Source organism: Narcine bancroftii, chromosome 8 (genome assembly GCF_036971445.1).
Source record: "Narcine bancroftii isolate sNarBan1 chromosome 8, sNarBan1.hap1, whole genome shotgun sequence".
NCBI classification, from domain to species: domain Eukaryota; kingdom Metazoa; phylum Chordata; class Chondrichthyes; order Torpediniformes; family Narcinidae; genus Narcine; species Narcine bancroftii.
Window position 1 is genome coordinate 132,854,184 of NC_091476.1, and position 12,538 is coordinate 132,866,721.

The following is a 12,538-nucleotide window of genomic DNA, read 5'->3' on the forward strand; positions in this document are numbered from 1 at the left end:
GGTTCATTCACTGTGTGTGTGAATGGCAATGTCTCATCAAGTTCTAGTTTACTGCTAAAACTTTGTGATGTGCCAGAAGCAATTTAGTCAAATCTACAGCTCTGCCTTGGTTTGAAAATGAACACACCAAGGTATTTTATTCATTACTTTTGACAACTGAAATGCAAATAAATGCAAGTACAAAAAGAGCACTTTCAACATGATAAGGCATTTCCAAGCAAGCTTTCATATTCAGAGCAAGGTTTGAAGTCATCATTGTACAATGCAAAGTGTAGAAGTGAAGTATTGCTTGATGCTGGGCTCTTCTTTTGTTCATCGACAGCACATGGTATAAACAAATAAATAGCTCTCAACATATTTAAAGATTTTTAAGCCAAAACACAAAGGTAGTTTAGTTCAATTGAAAAGCCAGTTAGTGGGCCAGATCAGTGATTATCAAAACTGATTAATCCATTTCCTGGAAACTGTGATATTTAATTTCAAATGAAGGAAAATACATCTGAAAGTAAACACTTCGCTCTTTATGTGGCAATTATTGGAATTCTTTAGGGACTCATTATGAACATCAAGTCTGTTCAGTGGCTGCACTTTGTGATAAAGACTGGTTTCAAGCATAACTCCAGGACTTGAACAGATTATCTAACTGCATGGTGCTTCAGTTTCTGAACAGTATCCAGAGGCCTGAATCATTGATCTAGATGTGAGTTCAAATCCATTCTCACAAGCTGAGAAATTTAAATCCAAGCAATTAATTGACCTATGGTGACCATAAAACTGCTGGGTTCCTGTAAAAACCTAACTGCTTCTTTAAAGGAAACCATACTTTACCCCATCTGACTGGCATAATTCCAGACCGGTGTAACTCCAGACCGGTGTAACTCCAGACCCGTGTAACTCCAGACCTGTGTATTTGATTCCCGATAGACTTCCCAGTTTAGAAATATGAATAGATGAGAGGGGATTGGCGGGGTGTGGGCCTCATGCAGGCAGAGTGGACTAAAGTTTTTCATAGATTCTGTGCTGTAGGACTCTATGATTCTAAAATGATAATGTATCCAGAAATTTCCATAAATACTTTTTAAAAATCAAGAGTGCTGAATATGAATTAAAGTTTTATGGAATTGGGTATATCAAGCACCGAGTCATTTTTCACCCTCCCTGAAAATAAGGGTTCCTTATTTTCTAGAATTCCTCATGTCCATTAATCATGAAACAGGCAGACTGAAGACACCCAAGCGATGGGTAAGATCTGACTGTCATTATGCATGCATTGCTGGAGGCCACGGGTATTCACTGGCTGAGCCCGCACATGTAACACCTCCACTTGTACCATTTCAGCAAACTCTCAGAACTCTCAAAATCAATCTGCTGGAGCAGCATCCATAGAAAGCAAAAGGCAGTTGTTGCTTTAGGCCTCTGTTCTTCTTCAGGGATGCCGAAAATCAGGCCTGAATAAAGGTGAGGGGTGGGAGAGGGGTGGTGGTGATGATGGGGTGAAAAAGGGGAGGAGCACAGGAGTAAAGGCTAATAAGTAAGAGATAACAGATAGATACAGGTGGGAGGAAAGAAAAGGAAGAAACTGAGAAGTGATGGGAAAAGGGGAGAGGGCCAAGGAAGAGACAAATTTAAATATTTTTTACAGAAAAATACAAAGGTAGTTTAGTTCAATTGAAAAGCTACTTTGTGGACCAGAACAGTCATTATTAGGAGAAGGAATGGAAGGGGAGGGTTGGTGGGGTGGGGTGGGGTGGGGGGGAGCTGGACGGGGACTGGTTAGGTTAGTTATCTAGCAAGTAGTGGAGAGTCTTGAGCCTTCTAAATCCAAGAGTTGCTTTAACATGGACAATGAGCCTATTCCCCGGAGCCAGAAGCTGCTCAGTTTACAAGATACATGTACAACGCACATTAAACTGCCATTGGTTTATTTTGCCACTTTAACTTTGCAAGCCAGAAAGAAGACTTGGATGTGAGAATGCCAACTCCAACATCACAGCTATTCTCCCACATTCTGTATTTATATGGGTTAACTTTACGTGAAAGTTGGCAGCATCAGGACCAAGAGAGCAGTATGCTTTTGGAAGCAATGTCAGCAAATCTCTGCAGCACGTTAAGTTGTTGATTAGCACTCCCCTTGCTATGAGCCAACTGTAAATGACTTTCACTTGTTTCACTAGCATAATATTCCCATCAAAATTGAAAACAGAATGTGCTAGAAAAATCTGGCAGCAACTGTAATGAGAAAAGCAGACAATGTTTCAAGTCCATGACTTTCCAGCCCAGCCCTATTTCTCTCTCTGCAGGAGATATTTGACCTGATGAATACTTCCACTGTTGATTTTTAATGTTAGATTGACAGCATCTGCAGTCCTTTTGCTTTTTAATGTTCTCAACTCTCTGCCAAACATTTTCAATCAATGGCCAATTTAGTTTCTTTACTCCATGGGCCTGGAATTTTAATCTCTGACAAACGATTACTTTGGAAATATAAGTGGTGACACAATTATGTTCTGCTCAAGAGCTCCAAGATGGTATCCTGTCTGACTTCTGACCTTCAAAATAATTTCGCCCATGGGGGAAAAAAATTTAAAAGAGAAAATTTATACAAATCTACTGGGTCTCACAGAAACCACATTTACCAAGATCAGTGAGGTAACAATAAATTGGAGTCAGGAATGCTGATGGATAACCTTACAGAGGCATAAATAAGATGAATGGTCACATTCTTTTCCCCTGGGTAGACCATTCTAAAATTAGCAGATATACATCTAAGGTGAGGGGAAAGATTTAAAAGGGATCAATAGCTACCGGCTATTCCCTGAGTGCTCCATTTTCCAACCACATCCCAAAACAAAAAGAACGATAGCTTAAATAGGTTCTGTAAATGACCTCTCGAGTTTAGGGCAAGGGTTGAAAGACTCAGTCAAGCATGTGAGGGTGATTGATGGGACTGTGGCTGTTGGGGAGAACAAAATGGAATTTGTGCAAATGGGTCTCTCTCTGTGTTCTAGCACTCTATGGGTAGTCTGTGATAATTATCTTGTTATGCATTGTTTCTTTTCACTGCCTGAGGGTAATTTAACTGTTCTGTTGAGTCCACAGTCAATATATGGCAAGTCCTTGAATTAGATAAATTCATCCACAGGCACTCAATGTCTTTCAATGGACTCTCTTCCTTCTTGATAGAGGTCTTAGACTGGTGATGACTTTTTGTGCATCTTTATCGGGCAAACAAAGGAAAACACTCTTTGTGCATTGTGTACATGAAGCTCGAACCTTAATTTAATCTTGGAAGTAAAATGAACTACAAGTTGGTGGATCTTACTAAAACATTTGGGCGTGGAGACTCCTCATCGTCCTTATTCAATCATTGTCATCTTTTGTTTCACTGTTGCTTATCCTACAAATCAATGACCAGAGACCAAAGAAACAATGTCTTGATGATTTAATGTATCTCATTCGATGGTTATGTGGATTGTGTTGGGTTTCTGACTCATGTACCCAGCTGGAAACACAGCTTTCAAAAGTAAAACCTTGTAAATGTGTCTTGTTTAATAAACTGTGGCAAAAAATTATATGTATCAGTTCATAATAACCTTTATTGCCTCATAAAGTCAGTGATGGGAGACATCATGTTTGGGAGTAGGCCATTGAACAAATGCAAAAACACAGAACTGCTCGAGGAACTCAGTTGATCTCACAGAGGATGTAAAGATATATTATTGACATTTCAGGCCTGAGCCTTTCTTCAAGGTATGAGTAAAAAAAAAACCAAGCATCTGAATTAAGGCTGGGGAGAGAAAAGAGGAAGAATGGGAGGGGGAATAGTCCAGACAAACAGATGAAAGATAATAAGAGAAAAGGTGAGAATTAATTTTGGCTCTGCAAAAGGAGAAAGAGGGAAAAGAGAAAAAAGAGAAGAGAGAGCTGGAGGAAAGGAGGCATCAAAGCAGTCAGCAAAGGAATGGGAGATGGCTACTGAGAGATCCAGTAGTCACTCTGTCCACCACAGTACTGGGCTATTGTGGTGAACAGAGTTGAGGTGCTCAATGTCCCAGTCTGCGTCCAGTTTCTCCAATGTAAAGGAGGCCACAATGGGAGTATCGGATGGAATAGGTGACTCCTGCAGATTCACAAATGAAGTGTTATTTCTCTTGGAAGGACTGTTTGGGACCACAAATGGTGGTGAGAGAGGAGGTGTGGGCAAAAGTACAGAATCTCCTGCAGTCGCAGGGTTAGGTGCCAAGGGAGCGATTGGTGAGGAGGGAGATGTGGGCAAGTGAGTCTAGAGGGAGCCATCTCTGAGGAAGGCAGAGCGGGGAGGAGGGTAATATGTGGCTGGTGGTGGGATCATGAGGCACATGGCAGAAATGGCAGAGGAAGATATGTTGGATGTGGAGGCTGGTGGGGTGAGGACAAGAGAATCCTGTTCCTGTTGCATGGGGGTGGAGGTGGGCAGAACAGAAGTGAGGGTAATGGAGGATGTGCAGGTGAGGGCCAAATTGATAGTGGTTGAGGAAAAGCTACGTATTTGAAGAAGGAGGACATCTTTAATTATCTGGCAGGAAGCCCTCGTCCATTGTTCAATGCCTACATACTGAAGACATGAATAACATTTCAGTCTGCAGGGGTTGAAAGGGTCAGTGTGAGAAAGGACATTAAGCAATTTAAATTAGTACAGAAAAAGTATTGGGGAAAGATAATACAACCAAAAGTTAACAATCGTAAGGACCTGAAAACCTGTACATGAGGTTTAAAAGAGATGACAGTGGAGAACCTGGACTTGTGACTTTGAAGTTCAAGAAGTTCTAGAACAGCCCATGCTCTGGAAGATAACTATGCAAGATGAAGGGGAAGAGCAGAGAACTAAGGACTGGGTTGATTTTGAGGAACCTGTTGAATGATTGTATGAATGAATGAAGAAAACAGCATGGTCAAGGTAGTTTTACACTGTTGACACAAACTAGTTGGGCTGTTGCATTATGGTAACCACTATTCCTAAATAAATACTCTATCAAAGAACTGCAGATCCCCAACGTCCAAAATAAAAACAGAAAGTGCTGGAAATACCCAATGGGTCTGTCAGCTTCTGTGGAAAGTGAAACAGTTAACAGTTCTGGTCTGAGTCACACCATCAGAACTTTATCCTGAAACATTCATCCTATTCCTCTTTCCACAGATGTTGCCTGTCCTGCAATATTTTTCCAGTGGTTTTGTTTCTCCTCAAGTCCTTAGCACAGCTTCTAAATTAATTCCTATATTGATATCTTTGGAATAATGTTTCTCTTCATAAAATAAGGCTCATATCTTGATGGAAGTTAAACATCTTTTACTTTAACCCCCCAGTGTGAGCATTAGGCAGACTTTATTCCAACCAAGCCTGTGACAGATGCAAAGTAAAGCTCCTCCAATCCATTGTCAAAATCCCTCTTAATTGCAATATCAGATAGATACAGATTCCTAGATGGTGCTTTCATCAAAAGTAACAGTCTTTCCTCTGAGAGAGGCTGAAAAATCTAATGCCAATTAGTGTTAGGTTATTGTCAAATTTATGCAGTACATTCGTAGTTTGAGCTAGCCTGATATCATACAAATTTATCTCAAAACTTTTCAACATGGCAAAAAGAGAAACTATTCAGAAGTGGTAGGATGGCTTGGGAGAAAGAGAATGGAACAGTGAAGTGGCAAATGAAATATAATGTCAGAAAGTGTATGGACATGCATTTCAATGGAACAAAATAAATGGGCAGCCTATTTTTTCAATAGGGATGAATTTGAAAATACCCAGATGCTGAGAGACTTGGGAGTCCTCGTGCAGGATAGTCTGAAGGTAAATTTGTATGTTGATATGGTGGTGAAAAAGACAAATGCAATGCTGGCATTCATTTCAAGCGAAATAGAATTGAAGAGTAGGATTGTGATGGTGAGAACTCAACTGGTGTATTGGGAGCAGTTTTTGGTTCCTCATTTAAGAAAAGAAGCACTGACATTGGAGAGGGTTCAAAGGTACACTAGGGTGATTCCAGGAATGAAAGGGTTATCATATGAGAAATGTTTGACAGCTCTTGGACTGTATTTGTTGGAATTTAGGAGAATGAGAGGGGATCTCATTGAAACATTTTGAGTATAGAAGGGCAAGGACAGGGTGGATGTGGACAGGTTATTTCCCATGGTGGAAGTGTCTAGACTCTAGGACAAGAGGGCACAACTTCAGGATTGAAGGGCATCCGCTTAGAACAGAAATGTGTTTTATTTCTCTCGCGATCCAGATAAACCAATATTGCCAGCTCATGAAAAAGTTTTAACTTTTAATATATTTGATAGCCAAACGAGCAATCTTATTGAAATGGAAAGATGATTCATCACCAACTCATATACAGTGGCTATATGATGTAGTGTCCTATTCAAGTTTAGAGAAAATCAGATATAATATCAAAGTTTCAATTTATGAAATTATAGGGTCCATTCTTAGAATTTTTTTTTACAATTGGAAGAATTCACTGTATGCTTTGGTGGTTCATTGCCAGGGGGTTGTCAGCACTTCCATATTATCGTGTTTTTTTTAAATTATACAAGGTAACTGTCTTTTGAGATTAAATGTAATTTTTTTTTGTTTTAGTTTTTAGGGTTTTTTATTTTTTTATGTTTTATATGATTTATTTCAATAAACAGGTTTAACATTTCTTATTAATTGTTTTTGAGATTAACAAGTATTCCTCAATGTAGTTTAATTTACTTGTGTTTTTCTTCATGCATTCTTACTTGTATACAAATTAATGGTTATGTGGTTTTCAAATTTATGTATGTACACTTGTATGTTAAATTCAATAAAAAATATTTTAGAAAGAAAGAACAAAAATGTTTAGGAATTTCTTTAGCTAGAAGGTGGTAAGTCTGTGGAATTTTTTGCCACAAGTGGTTGTGGAGGCCAGGTCATTGGGTGTATTCAAGGCAGAGATTAATAGCTAAGGTATTAAAGGTTATGGGGCTGAGTGGGAAAATGGATTAAATGGGAGGGCTGACTTGATGTACTGAATAGACTATTTCTGCTGCTATGTCATATAGTCTTATGGGTCATGCAAAGGACCACATGAAATTCCGCTCCATCACCCTTCCAACCTTTCCACTGGTTGGGTCGTCGGGAGCTATCCTACAATTTGCATTGATTGATTGTAAAACTCTTCATCCAAATTCTCCCTGGATCCAAAGAATTGCTTTGAAATTTGTTGTTAAAGTTTTGATTTATATGGTGGTATAGGACTGGATATACAGGAATTATATACTATTCTTTCAAGACATTTCAAGGGATAAAAGCAATAGTTGCTCATTCACTATTCACACATCAACTGTTTTTGGCCTCTTTTCCCTGAAACCCTCAACACTCTCAAAGATCAGCATTTTCCCTTGAACCTATTAAGCTTCAGCTTCACTATTCTCTGGGATAAATAATGCAAAGATTCACTATCCTTTCATAAAAGAAAATCATCACTCTCGCCCTCATCTTTACTTTTCAGAAACTAATTCTGCATCCACCCATGAGAGCAAATGTTTTCTTGTCCAGCCACCTGAGATCACTATGTCAAATGATAGACAAATACAGTATAATGTTTCCTAGGCAGAGCATCACTAAGAGAGACCTGAGATTGGCCAATGCCACAAGGAAAAAAGAACAGAAGGCCTGCACTGTTGATTCTGTACAGTGAAGCCACTTTCTGTGTGTAAGGCAACTGCAGAACAATTGAAGAAACACTGCAATAACCAGTTCTCTCTTACTATCTCAATAGCTCTTCTTATGATAGTCAGAATTTTAATTACCTTATTAAATACAGTCAGTTTTGTCTTCATAATTGGTTTTGCTCTGTATTAATACAAGAAATAATAGTCCTTCCCTGACATCCAAACATGCTCAGACATCCTAAACATCTGTTCCTTGTGCTGTCCTTTGCAGTTAATATTGCCATTTTCAAGGTTTTTGACAGAACTGCTCATGTAATAGAGGTCTTTAATTCAGAGAAGTCTTTCTTGTGTTAATCCATTTGACTTTTAATAGCTCTCCAGGCATTTTTTTTAATCATCTTACAGATCAATTTGACTGTTTCCTTCTAATAGTAGCATTTACACTATTGTTTTCAATGTTTTCTTCACTGGTTTTGACACCCATTATCCCACACATTTTCCCATGGACCTTACAACTTTGATCCAAATTGTTGGTTTGATGTTCAACCTGAATCTAATTTTTCTATGCTTCCCAGACCAGCAATTCAATTGATGAGTCGAGAGATGTGAGTGGAATAACAGGTGAACCATGTCAATAGTTGAAGCATTCCAAGTCTATTATCTAAAAACGCAGAATCAGAACTTACTGTCATGAACATTTCACAAAATTGGTTGTTTTATGCGAGTATTACAGATGCAAATATTGCCATAAATTAATTTTTATTTAAAAAATAGTTTAAAAAAAGAGAAAAGTGGGATAGCATCTATGATTCATAGTCTATTCAGAAATCTGATGGCAGAGGGCAAGAAGATGTGTTTGTACTATTGGGTGTTTGTCTTCAGGCTCCTGTACTTCCTCCTGATGACAGCAGTGAATGGCCTGGGAGGTTAGGATCTTTGAGGATAGAGGCTGCTTTCTTAAGATACCACCTCTTGTAGATGTCCTTAATGGAGTGAATGATTTTCACTATTTGAGAGGGGGATAGGAAGGGAGAGAGAGAGAGAGAGGGAAAAAGAGAATTCAATCCCTCATATATGTACATAATAATGATTTGTGGCCATGTGTCAATGTGTTCATGACAGTAAGTTCTGATTCTGCAATTATGATCTTGTGCAAGAAAAAATAATTTAATTTTGATATTATTAGACCTTTCTACAGAAATTCCAATAATTGTAACTGTTCAGTGTCTGGGCTAACAAGGTTTTATCAAGGATGTATTTTTAGATAATAGACTTGGAATGCTTCAACTATTGACCTGGTTCACCTGTTATTCCACTCACATCTCTCGACTCATCAATTGAATTGCTGGTCTGGGAAGCATAGAAAAATTAGATTCAGGTTGAACATCAAACCAACAATTTGGATCAAAGTTGTAAGATCAATGGGAAAATGTGTGGGATAATGGGTGGGCAGAAGAGGGGATCTCAAAACCAGTGAAGAAAACATTGAAAACAATAGTGTAAATGCTACTATTAGGAAACAATAATGTGTGAAATCTTTGAAGACTGACAATCACTTCTTGAGTTTGGCACCAGAATATGTTAATTGCATCTTCTGTTAATAAGTACAACACCAGGGAACCACCACAGTATCAGCAGAATCTACATATCAAGTCACCAAACAAAGCAATGAAGGAGTTCTTCTCCCCATGGATACACATAACAAGAGTGCACATTTGGTAATGTCAAGGCTTTGAAGAGTTGTACACCATCAGTGTATGCACATCCCATCTCCTGTATGAGCGGAATGCTGAATGCTAATAAGAATGCAAATGAAATGTATAAAGCAATGTGGAAAACACAAAGATTGATCGTGAGTCAAAATCACACTTTTCTAATTTGGCAGAATGCCTCTTGATGACAACTAGACCAGTGAAAATCTGCCAAAATACTTGCTACTACCTCCAGATAAATCTTGATAAAATATGTTCACTTTTCTCATAAATAAATCATGTTCTAGTGCAGAACTTGTAATATTGGAAAAAAAAACCTTCTTCCTGTCCTAGGGCACACAAAGACTTGCCATTAGTGTCACCTGGCACCCCTTATAGTAAGAGAGAAGAGAAAGAGAATCACAACACAGTCCCTTCAGAGTCACAGTGTCCATGGATTAATGCTGGAAATAAAAGATAACAAAGTATAAAATTCCCAGTTTCCTGAAACACATTTTAATTCACCCAGTCAGGAAAATTAGAGTCTTTTAAATAACCTTTTCAATGACGGCCCTCAAATCCATGTGCAGCTTGAGTTTCCAAACTGACAGTGTTTTCTTGATTTCTACAGTTTGTGTCAGCTCTGGGAACCTGATGAAGACTTTGTACTGTCTATTAATACAAGCATTATCACTGCGGCTTCAACACAATCACTATAAATCACTCAACATTCCACAAAAAATGATTTCAATGGAAACTCCAAAGTTACTTGCCACCGAGAACATAAAAGTCATCTGATCCTGGAATTCACAGTATAAATGAACCTTCTGCTGAAGGACATGAGAGGGTTGAGTAGCATGTGGGGGAGAAGGAATTGACAATGGTTCAGGTGATGATGGCCAGTCTCAATAAACGTCAGCAATTCTTTTCTCCCAGCAGATGTTTTATATTTGGTGAACAATGCAGAAACTGAACAGGAAACTAATCCTTTGAATTTTCTTTCTTTTATGTTATTTAAATATTTTTAAAATTTAGACATAGAGCATGGTAACAGGCCCTTCCACCCTATAACCCCATGCTGCCCAAATACCTCATTTAACCTCCAACCCCTGTACATTTTGAATAGAGGGATAAAACTGGAGAAGCCAGAGAAAAGTTATGCAGTACAGGGAGAAAATATACAAACTCCTTAGAGACAGTGCTGGATTTGAATGCAGGTCGCAAACACTGTAATAGCGTTGCGCTAACCACTTCATTAACCATGCTGCCCAAAATTATAATTGAGAATTTTAGGTGAATCTTTGACATAATGGAATCCAGTCAATATCACCTCCTGGAATAGTAGTAGTTAGCTCAAAATAAATAGGCACAATTAAATAAACAAAAGCTGTAAAATATTCTGGGTTTTGATCAGATCTCGGAGGGGGAACAAAAGTTTCCTTTTTCCAATAACAGATACAATGTGAAGTCAAGTGAGTTTGCAAGCCACAATGGAAATAGAAAGCTATCTTGTCCAAATTGCCGATATTTTAGCACTGTTTAAGGTATAACCATGAAAATTCAAAAGAATAGTTAATATAGGAAATAGAAAAGGTTTATTGAGCAAATTTATTAAGCAGAACGGGTAAAGAATATTACTTGAGCTCCTCATTACTAAGAGTATCAGTATATAGTATCATCCACATAGTCTCTCAAACCTGCTCTGTTGTTCAGTCAGATCATGCAAAAAGATCAATGGATCATGGGAGAGAGGAAATGACTAGTGAAGCCATAACCACTCACCACATTTAAAATACTTGAAGACCTGAACTTGGTTCCATAACCAGGATGGAGGTTCAGAGCTGTGTCAGGAGCCAAATATCTATTTTGTTTCAACCTGGCATGCACTAAGGGCCTCAATGGCCTCATTCTATGCATTAATCTCGATGATTTACTTCTCTTTTAGTCTTCTTAGCTTTGGTGCTGTTTTACAATGTGAACTGCCTACTCTCCAGAATGAAATGCATGAGATCAGGTGCAGAAAGAATGAAATGCGTTTATTTTAAACAGGACCAATTTACTCTACAGGAATATTCCCTGGTGACTAAGTGCTGGAAAGAGAACATTCTCCTTCTGCCACCTGAGACAGAGCTTTAAATTCAAACTTGACCAATGCCATAAGAGACTGCCTAGTCTGTTGTCTTAAAACTCTACAGGTGAAATTAGTTTTGACGTTCTGAATCAGTTTCCAATGGACATAGATCCTCAGTGTAAATTTCCCCAACTCAGCAAAATTTGCTATGAATTGCCAGTTTTATTTAGCCTCGAAGGTGTTTCAGGACAGAAAGAAAAATATTGCTACTGATTAAAGAGGAACTGGTTTCTTCAGCTGGATTTAGGTTTGGTGTCAAATGTTATCTCACGTTAATAAGGACACTGACTTCTTAATGAGGGTCAATTTTTCCAGGGATGTTAGGTCAGGATGGGGAATCTGTTCTCTTTGCTACAAAGAATGGTGATATGGGTGAACAAATCTATGATGGACCCTGTTACATGAGGAAATGGGAGCAGGGGCAGGGGGTGCAGATTCAAATTTGGGATAAAGATACAAGGACGATTTGAGAAAGTATTTTTATTCAGGATCTAGAAGCTCACCCATGCAACAGGTGAACCAGCTCACGGAGTCACGGGCAACTCCACAGCAGATCTGACTGTGAGAGCTTCGGGTGTGGGACAAGCCAACAGCCCGACAGCAGATGTCATAAAGGTTCTGGGAGTCACAACCATCATCGGGTTCTGAGGGATTTAAGTGCGTGCAAGAGTTCTATTAGAATCAATTGGTTCAACTCTCTTTTAACTCAGCGAGGTTCTTTTGTTCGCTGCATGCCTAGTGTGACTACATTGGTGACCCACAACGGTCCAAATGGCATTTGGGCCCATCGAAGACCGACTCAAGTACGCAGAATGCAGTTTCACTGAAACTGTCAACTTTCTGGACCTCGCAGGTGCAGGTCAGGTTTGCACAGGCTGAAGCTCAATTCCAGGTCAGGTAAATCATCTCAGATGCCACAAAGTACTATGTGGTTGGTTCACTCGACCAGGAAACAGCAGGCTGACTTCCTACACCAGCCACCGGTTGTGGACAGGTATGAAACAATCAAGGTGCTCCTGATCTTTACTTCTGGCCTGTCCTG

The 12,538-nt window shown here is 39.0% G+C and overlaps 1 long non-coding RNA gene across 1 annotated transcript in view; it reads left to right on the top strand.

Annotated features, from left to right (window-relative positions):
- Window positions 1–12,538, top strand: part of LOC138741849 (uncharacterized) — a 368,971-nt gene that overhangs the window by 44,935 nt on the left and 311,498 nt on the right. The window lies entirely within an intron of this gene.